The sequence below is a fragment of the Phodopus roborovskii genome, unplaced genomic scaffold (assembly GCF_943737965.1).
Source record: "Phodopus roborovskii unplaced genomic scaffold, PHOROB, whole genome shotgun sequence".
Taxonomy (NCBI): Eukaryota; Metazoa; Chordata; class Mammalia; order Rodentia; family Cricetidae; genus Phodopus; species Phodopus roborovskii.
Window position 1 is genome coordinate 93,129 of NW_026126167.1, and position 9,450 is coordinate 102,578.

Here is a 9,450-nt window from a genome sequence, read left to right on the forward strand (position 1 = left end):
GAATTGCACACAAGCTAGCTAGCTGAGTGTGTTTGGATATGCAGAAATGAACTCTTACAGTCACAAAGTTGGGCTGTGTTGTTATTTTATTTTTTATCTGTCTGTCTATCTATTTATTTACTTGTTATCTATCTGTCTGTCTATCTATCTATTATCTATCTATCTATCTATCTATCTATCTACCTATCTATTCCCAGACTAGGCTTCTCTGTAGCTTTGGTGACTGTCCTGGAAGTAGCTCTTATAGACCTGGCTGGCTGGTCTGGTCTTGAACTCACCGAGATCCACCGGCCTCTGCCTCCCAAGTGCTGGTACTTAAGGCATGCTTCACCTCCGTCCCACCTGGCTAAGTGTCTACTCTTTAGTTGAAACTTTCAAAGGAAAGCGATCATGTACTCCTTCAGAGGTTTGGTTCAATAAAGCAGTGGGTAATGGCGCCATCCTTGCTTTAATGTTTACTTTCTGTGAAATCTAAAACAAACAAAGCAGATTTGATGGACAGGGATCTTATTGACATCATTTACAGATGTCCCAATAGAATTGTCTGCACTCATTCCTTCTCTGGCTTTAAAACAGGAGTCTAATGTCTCTGTGAATATTTACCATTAAGTCATGCAAAGGTTTGCTGCTTGAGGCCTGCCTGCCTGCCTGCCTGCCTGTCTGCCTGCAGCCCTGAACCTCTCTGACTGATCTTGGGACACCCTTCCAGCAATGGAATTATCTCACATAATGATTTAGACCAGGCGGGCTGGTGTCGAACTCACAGAGATCTGCCTGCCTCGGACTCCCTAGTGCTGAGATTAAAGGCCTGTGCCACCACCACCACCCAGCTAGTTTTTTTTTATTTTGTTTTGTTTTGTTTTTGAGACGGGGTTCCTCTGTATCTTTGGAGCCTGTCCTGGAGTTCACTCAGGAGAGCAGGCTGGCCTCAAACTCACAGAGACTCTGCCTCCCTAGTAAACACTAAGATGAAAGGCATGTGTGTGTGTGTGTGGGGGGGTTTGAGGTTGGGGGAGGGAGGGTGGGTGTGGTGGAGATGACTTTTTTCTCCCCTTTTCTTCTATCTTCTGTGTTTCTTTTTCTTCCATCCTTCCTTCCTTCCTTCATTTTTTTTTCTCCCTACATTGTATTCTGATGCCCACAACTCCTTCCACTCACCCAGCCATACAACCATGGGTGGGTTATCAACTGGAGATTACTTTCATGTTAGGGACTGCAGGCTTCTATACATTGCCCCTCTCAGCAATGTTGCTTGTGTCTGTGCAGACAGGTCCTACTTTTTGGTTCATTTTGTTGGCACACTTTACTGCTCGCCTGGAGGGAGGCAGCTGGCTTGTCTTTGGTGGTAGTACTGTGCAAAACTTCCTTCATTAAGGGAAGCTGAATCCAAACTACACGGAAGGGACTATGTATTTTATGTCATTAGGATTGCATTTTTTTATGTTTATTTTTTAAATTTTAGTTTGTTTTTGTTGTTTGTTTGTTGTCTTTCTTTAGCCTTTAGCGAAAGCTGAGTAATTCCACAGGTAAGATAGTTCAACATAAAATAGGTCAATTAAAGGGCTCTGGTTTCCTCTGTTCACCATACCACCCAGCAGAGATTTGGGTTCTTAGGCTCCTGAGTCCAACACCCCCCACCCTACCCCCCCTCCCCAACCTACCCCCTGTGGGATGGTGCCACACACACACACACACATATACACACAAACACACACACACACACACACACACACACATATATATGTTCTTCTTTCATTTTCTTTCTTTCTTTTTTTTTTCTTTCTTCCTCCTTACCTACCTAATTGGACTTCTTATCTGCTTAGGAATAATAAGAACATCAACAACACTTTCGGGTTTGTTTGTCCTAACTTGGCAGATAAAAAGATCTCAATACAATCCACACTTACTGTAAAACAGCTTTTCCAAGGAGTAAAACTTTGAAACTTAACATGCATATCAGTGATCCTGGCCTGATATCCTAATAGAAACATTTCCTCTAATGCCACTGACTAACTCATAACTTCCCAAACAAAGCTCATGCCATTCCAATAGAAGTTTAAGAGCAGAGGTGAGGACAGAGAGAGAGAGAGAGAGAGAGAGAGAGAGAGAGAGAGAGAGAGAGAGAGAGAGAGAGACGGATACCTAGGACAACTAAGCTGGTTCTTATCTATTACATAAAAACATAATTAACTGTGTAGAAACTCATGATTCCAAAGGAGAAATTATGATGTAAAAGCAGTACATTACATTTCTTTTAAAATGTAATGGTAGGAAAATATTTGAACAAGTAATAACTATGATCTTAGATTTTAAATATGATCCTGTAGGAACTACTACTCAGGAGAAATGATTTAAAATATTTTAGTCAGATATCTTAAGAAAAAAAACTATCAGTAATTACTATAATGGCCTTAAAACATTTCTGTCAAATAAAATACAAATATTTTAAGGTGAAACTGCTTGTAGCAGGTCATTTGTGCCTCAAGACTGTAAACCTAACATTTAGGAAGCAGAGACAGGTGGATACTTGTGATTTCAAGGCTAATCTAGTCTGCCCACTGATTTTCAGGAAAGTCTCCAAAGCTATAGAGAAACCCTGCCTGGAGGAATAAAACAAGGAAAATGTGCTTGTAAATTTATTGAATATCTGATCTATCACTGGACATATTAAATTCTAATTACCTAGGGTGGATTAAGGTAAGGTCTTGACTTCCTTTCTTGCTGAATAGTGACCTGTGAGCCATATAAAACCTTTCCTCCTCAGGTTAGTTCCGGCCAGTGTTTCTTATACTGACAGGAACTGAACTTGAAAGGAAGCACTGATAAACACTGATGAACATACATGGTCCTTTAAAAAAGCCTACCAGGCATAGGAGGGAATGGTGGGCCTGGGAAGTCCCTTGGTGGATCATACTGTGGAGTATCTCCATAGATGTTTCCTGGAGGCAGAACATGGCAACCCGGATCCTCTGTGAAGGCAGGGCCTCTGGGGCATCTGGCCTCAGGAGGATCCCCATATTTGTTATCCTAAGTATTTTAAATAACTCAAGAGAAATCTTTAAGCATGATAGGTAATAACACTCTATTTAGCTCATCCTAAAATGCAAGTACACTTCAAGCATATCAAAACAGATACTCTAAACATAGAAATGTATCATGGGGTGGTAGCACATGTTTTAAATAACAGAACTCAGAAAGCAAAGGTAGGTGTATCTCTGCCAGTTCAAGGCCAGTCTGGTGAAAAGAGTGAGTTCTTAGTTCGAGGACATGCTCCGTAGCTTCTGGAAAATCCTATCTGCAGGGGGAGAAACATAAAAATAAAAGAAACTTTTACAAAACACACCAATAAAAGGAAAATGGTAAAGATGTTGATTTTTCAAAATGGCCAAAATTAATGCTATATTTGAAAACTAAAATAAACTTTAAGATTCAAATAAGTTTTCAAGGAAGAAATATCTGAAATAGTGTACAGCATGTAAAGAAATTTTGAAATTCATCTAAATGTTGAACTTTTTAAAATATTAGGTACCTTATTTTATTTTTCCTTTAAATTTCTCATGAATTGGTATATTGCCAGCATGTATGTCTGCGTACTACACACATCCAGTATTCTGGAAGGATAGAATAGGGCTTCAGATCTCTTGAAACAGGAGTTAAGTATTGGGAGCCATCACTCAGGTGCTTGGAAACAAACCCAGATCCTCTAGGAGAGTTGGCAGGGCTCTTAACCTGTAAGCCATTTCTCCAGCCAATGTATTTTTTTGAGACAAGATCTGCTTATACAACACAAACTGGCTTTCAAATTACCATCCTCCTGCTAAAATGCTAGGATTACATGGACCATCAATACCTGGCCTGTGATGTATACAATTTCCCAGGTTATAAGCCAACAATGAAAGGGTTAATGCTAAGTACAGGCATATTTCAACAATATGGTAATGCCATACAGTAGAAGAGCTCTGTCTTGTTCTAATCAAACCAAGAAACTCCTTGTGGATCCATGGGTAGATTTCAATGTCCAATACTTACCCCAGGGTTATGTTTGGTGGCACTCTTCCCGGATTCCAAAGTAGAGGATACTGTCCTATCTATACAGGAAAATTAAACCAGGAAAACTTGATGAGTTTTATTTTACTCCTAGACCATTTTCAGATCCAAATGGCACTGACATGTTCCACTCCCCTTGCCAGGGCAGAGAATAAATTGACACAAATACAATAGTGTTCCTCATTAGGATTTTAAAAGCAGATGGAGACAGAACAGATATTCTTTTGTCATGTGCTGATGACCTTTCCAGCTATACCCTAAGCAATTTGTAGATTGTGTGGGAAAATGTCAGGGATGAACAAGAAATCTAGTGCTATAGAAACTCCCTAGAAAATACAAGGCTGACCACAGTTAAGGGATCCAGATCCTGTAGTGGCCATTTTCTATAATCAGGTGAGGCTTCAAATGGAGGGACTGAGAGACCAACTCAGCAACAAAACCTTAACCTTGCAAGTAGTCCTGCCTACAAAAAGAGGCAGAGGAAATGTCTCACAATCTGTGTGAGAGGCCAACTGTGGTGGTTTGGGAAAAAATGGCTCCCAAAGGGAGTGGCACTATTAGGAGGTATGGCCTTATTGGTGGAAGTGCGTCATTGTGCAGAAGGAGAGTGAGAAGAATATGTTGTTTCTATGTGAAATGAAAAAAAAATATTTTAAAAATATGTTCATGGATCTATATAAATATACAATATGCTGTCAGTACAAGAATCTATATTTTAAAAGGCAGTTGAAGGACAAAAGCCACATGGCAGCATCCTCTGAAGAGTTGTTAACATCGCTTCTGAACAGATGCTTTCCATTGTATCTACCATTGTCTACCTTTCTAAGGATTATATATTGCTTTTCTGTTTTGTTTTTAAATGAAGATGAAGCAGAGAATGTTACTCATGTAACCTATGATTATACATTTGTATTGGTGAAAAGAAATGCTTGATTCAATTTCTTGAGCTTTAACCCTTCCCATTATTACTTCAATAACCCAAAGTGTAAGGGAATCTAAATGTGTTTTCAGGCTCTTGTCTTGATGCTAAGAGAAAATTATGACATAGCATAAAACTGGGTGTCTAGGATTCACAGAGAAAGGGACTGAAATTTAGTATGTGATTACTTCAGGCCAGAATTAGCCCTTAAATCATGAGTTCAATTTCTTGAATTGTAATTTTAGGTCAGATATAGAACCATTATGCATGATTTTATGCACGGTAAAATTAATAGCATTTTGGGAATAGAAATAGCTAACAGATGGTAAAATAGTGGTCCAGGAAGAGAAAGAATCAAAACAGGTTGAAACAGAGATATAATGATGTCAAGATTACAAAAGTTTCAGAATAAAACTTTATTGTAAATAAATACCAGTCGTAAGTTCTTTTAAATCTGCTCAGTCAAGAATAAAATGGGAATGATGAGGTAGAAATACATGTTGTAAAAATGTAGAAACAGAACAGGGGGAAACAGTGTGTTCAGTACAAAGCTTTGCTTTCTGTCTGGAGCAGAAACACCTCCTGACCACTGAGTGTTCCCAATGACACTAGGGAACCATTCTAGTCACTATCACAGCTCTGTGCAAGAGAATGAGTTCTTATGCTATCCCTTGACACCTAAGCAAAATCCAACTGAATAGAGAAAAATCACCGATTCAACCCACTGATGGGAAATTCATTAGTTAGGTCTCACCCTCCATTCCTATCAGTATGTAAGACCAAGAACATGAACACCAGTCTGAAGACACTTCAACTCCCTACCTCAGAAAGAGGTGCCTCAGGAAAGTTACATGGTGTCAGCTCTCTCAACCCAACCCACAGAAAACAAGCAACATTTCACACATTAAGAATAAAACGAAATATGTGGAGATTCACACCCTTAATTCCAGCACTCCATGGCAAGAAACAGGAATGGCTCCAAATTCAAGACAATCCTGGTCAACACAGCAAAGTTCCTGGACAAGCAAAGCTACACACACAAAAACCCTGTCTCTAAGAAACAAACAAATCAATAACTAGATAGTCAAAATGAGAGAACCAGAAATTGTAAGGAGTACGGTTTTTTCGCATGCCGCTGCTGGTCTTGTCCCGCCGCTGCGCCAGCCCTAATTAATACACTGAGACTCTGTATTAGATATCATTCTGTTGGCCCAGTTACTTGTTTCTTATCGGCTAGCTCTATCTTAATTATTAACCCATTTCTGCTGATCTATGTATTTCTCTTACCGGGGAGCCGGCTGGCATACTGCTTTCTCCCAACTCTCCATCTTGGCTTCTCCTTACTACTTCCTCTTTTCTCCTTGTCTCCTAGCCCCTCCTATCTTCCTTTCCTATTGGCCAACAGTGCTTTATTATTAACCAGTACGAGAAACATATATACATAATGGCACCTCCCATCAAGAAATTATCTAAGAAACCAGTCAGTAGAACTGCCAGGATATAGGGGAATTACTCACTGTGTCAGCCTGAGACCCTGAGCTCTCTAAATAACCTACTGTAGAAAAATTATCTTAAAAGCTATTAACTAATCACCATACATCCAGCATGAAATTGGGTGTGCCTGTGTCTGCTTGTGCATGCTCTCTCTCTCTGTATATCTGTCTCTCAAACACACACACACACACACACACACACACACCCATTGGTTTTGAACCTTAAAACTCGTCAGTGGACAAAAGAAAATCCTGAAATTCATTAGACAATTAGACAATATCCTGTCTTTCTTTCAAGTATAAAACATATTTAAGGTTTTAAAATGTATTGCTTTATTTTGGGTCATTTATATCTAACTAAAAGTAGTAGGGTGCATACTTTGTAAGATACTCAAATCAGAGAATCCACAAATGTTGGTTAGGCAATGGTGGTGCATGCCTCTAATCCATGCACTTGGGAGGCAGAGGCAGGCAGATTAAATGAGTTTGAGACCAGCTTCATGAACAAGAACTAGTTCCAGGACCAGCCTCCAAAGCCAAAGAAAAACCCTGTCCCATGTCTCAAAATAAATAATTAAATAAATAAATAGAAAGAAAGAAAGGAAAGAAAGAATGAAAAAGAAAAAAGAAAAATGTGCTCTCCGGGCTTGGGCTTAGGTTCCAGATACATGGCTAAACGCGCCAAGATGGTCGGGATCATCGGGAAGTACGGGACCCGCTTTGGTGCCTCCCTCCGGAAAATGGTGAAGAAAATTGAAATCAGCCAGCACGCCAAGTACACTTGCTCCTTCTGTGGCAAGACCAAGATTAAGAGATGAGCAGTTGGCATCTGGCACTGTGGTTCCTGCATGAATTCAGTGGAGGTTGGGGCCCAGACATACAACACTACTTCTGCAGTCACAGTGAAGTCTGCCATCAGAAGACTGAAGGAACTGAAAGACCAGTAGAAATGCTATTGCTTGAGAACCCCTGCCTCTAATAAATGGGTTAATTTACGTAAAAAAAAAAAAAAAAGAAAAAGAAAAATATTTTATGTTGTTTTGTTATTTTTAGTTTTCTTTCTGTAATTTATGTATGCAAGTATTTTGTGTACTTGCATGCCTCTGGACTATATACTCACAACCATGAACTACATACATGTATAGAGAATTACATACATGCTGGTACATACCTTGTATGCTGTATAACATGGGCAAGCATATTGTACATAGCATTGCATGCATGCCTGTGCTCTACATGCATGCTTAGTGCACTACGTGTATGCCTTTTGCAACAATGAATGCCTCGTACACTATATTCATGTTGGTATACTTCATGAATATCTGTGAACTTAATGTAATGGTAAGCACCACATACATACATTGTGAAATTGTAGGCAAAGAGGCCATTGGATTCCCTGGGATTGGAACTGCCATGCGGATGTTAGGAACCAAGACCATGTCCTCTTGTCTGCACTAGATTCCAGTCTTTACTAATGAGTCACCATCAGTCCAGTCCCACAAAATTCTCTTTTGAAGGACTAATTTTTTGCACAGGTGAAAAGACTAATTTAGTGGAAAATGTTTTTGCGAAACTGGCTGTTTTCAGTAATACCAAAGACAAACAATGCTTTAAATCAATTAAAATTCATTTGATTAAACACACAGTTACCTTTACTTTTGCCTACAATCATGGTGAACACATTTCTTGAATAAAGAAACAACTTTTTGAGTTTAAGATACATCAATTATGAGATTGCCTGTATAAAACTTCCACAATTATGGATGACATAATCAAAGTAAAATACACTATGCAGAATAAAATGAAGTGGAAATGATTTACTCATAAGATTCTTATTTAAATCATCTTTTCTACAAACTACTATCCTGACAATATGTTTCCATTAAGCTGCAATTTGAGCAACAATATAATCACATAAGTAACAAAAGTGATCTTGAACTGAAAATGAGAAGAAATGACAGCCATAGAAATGATCAGGTCTCCTGTGTTTGTGGAAGTTCTGGGGCAGATTGTTTGGAAGGCAGAATCAAGTATGGAGAGAGTTCATTTCTACTTCTCAAAAGAGAGGGTGGAGGAAGAACCCAGAAGTTGGGAGAAGGCTAAGTGGAAAGCCCTTCAGTTTGTACACATTCTACCCTGTTGCAAGAGATGAGTAAAGGACAATGGAGGTTGAAATCCTGTATGGCACCCACGGTAAACCACAAAATACAGCCTATACTGGTAAACAAAACTCACACCACAATATTTGATCTTATAAATAATCTTGATATTTAAAGTGGACTTCTTACCTACATGGGATTCATAAGAACAACACCAACATAAGAACAACTACAAAACTTCCAAAAGAAAATACATGTCATACTCTTGGAAGGTTAAGATTAGATATGAGGGAAGAGAACAGGAAGGGGTAACTAAGCTGGTTCTTCTCTATTACTTTAAAACATGATTTATTGTGTAGAAACTTCTGATTCCAAAGGGGAAAGTATGCTGTAAAAGCAGTAACTTTTATTTTAAAATGTAAGTGTAAGAAGAAATTTCAATGAATTCAGCAAATAATTAATATGATCTTAGATTTTAAATATGATAATGTGGGAACAACTACCTAGAAGAAATAATTTTAAACACTTTAGCCAGTAATCTTAAGACAAAATATAAGTAATTAATGTAAATATTAGCCTCAGTACACATTTCTATAAAATGATATATGCATAATTTTGACCTGAAACCGGTTTTTAGCTAGGTATTGGTGGCACAGGCATTTAATCCAAGAATTGGAAAGCAGAGATGGGTGGATCTCTGTGAGTTCAAGCTTAGCCTGGTCTACAGAGTGAATTCCAGGACAGGCTCAAAAACTATAGAAAAACCCTGCCTTGAGGAGAAAAAAAAGTGCTTGTAAATTTGATGATCTTCTGAACTATCACAGTACATTTAAAATTCAAAATTCCCTAAGGTAGTTCAAGGTGAAACCTTGACTTCTTTGCTGCTGGACCG

General features: G+C 38.7%; 1 pseudogene; it reads left to right on the forward strand.

The window, feature by feature from the left end:
* Window positions 1-7,091: 7,091 nt before the first annotated feature.
* Window positions 7,092-7,449, forward strand: LOC127218552 (60S ribosomal protein L37a-like; annotated as a pseudogene).
* Window positions 7,450-9,450: the final 2,001 nt, after the last annotated feature.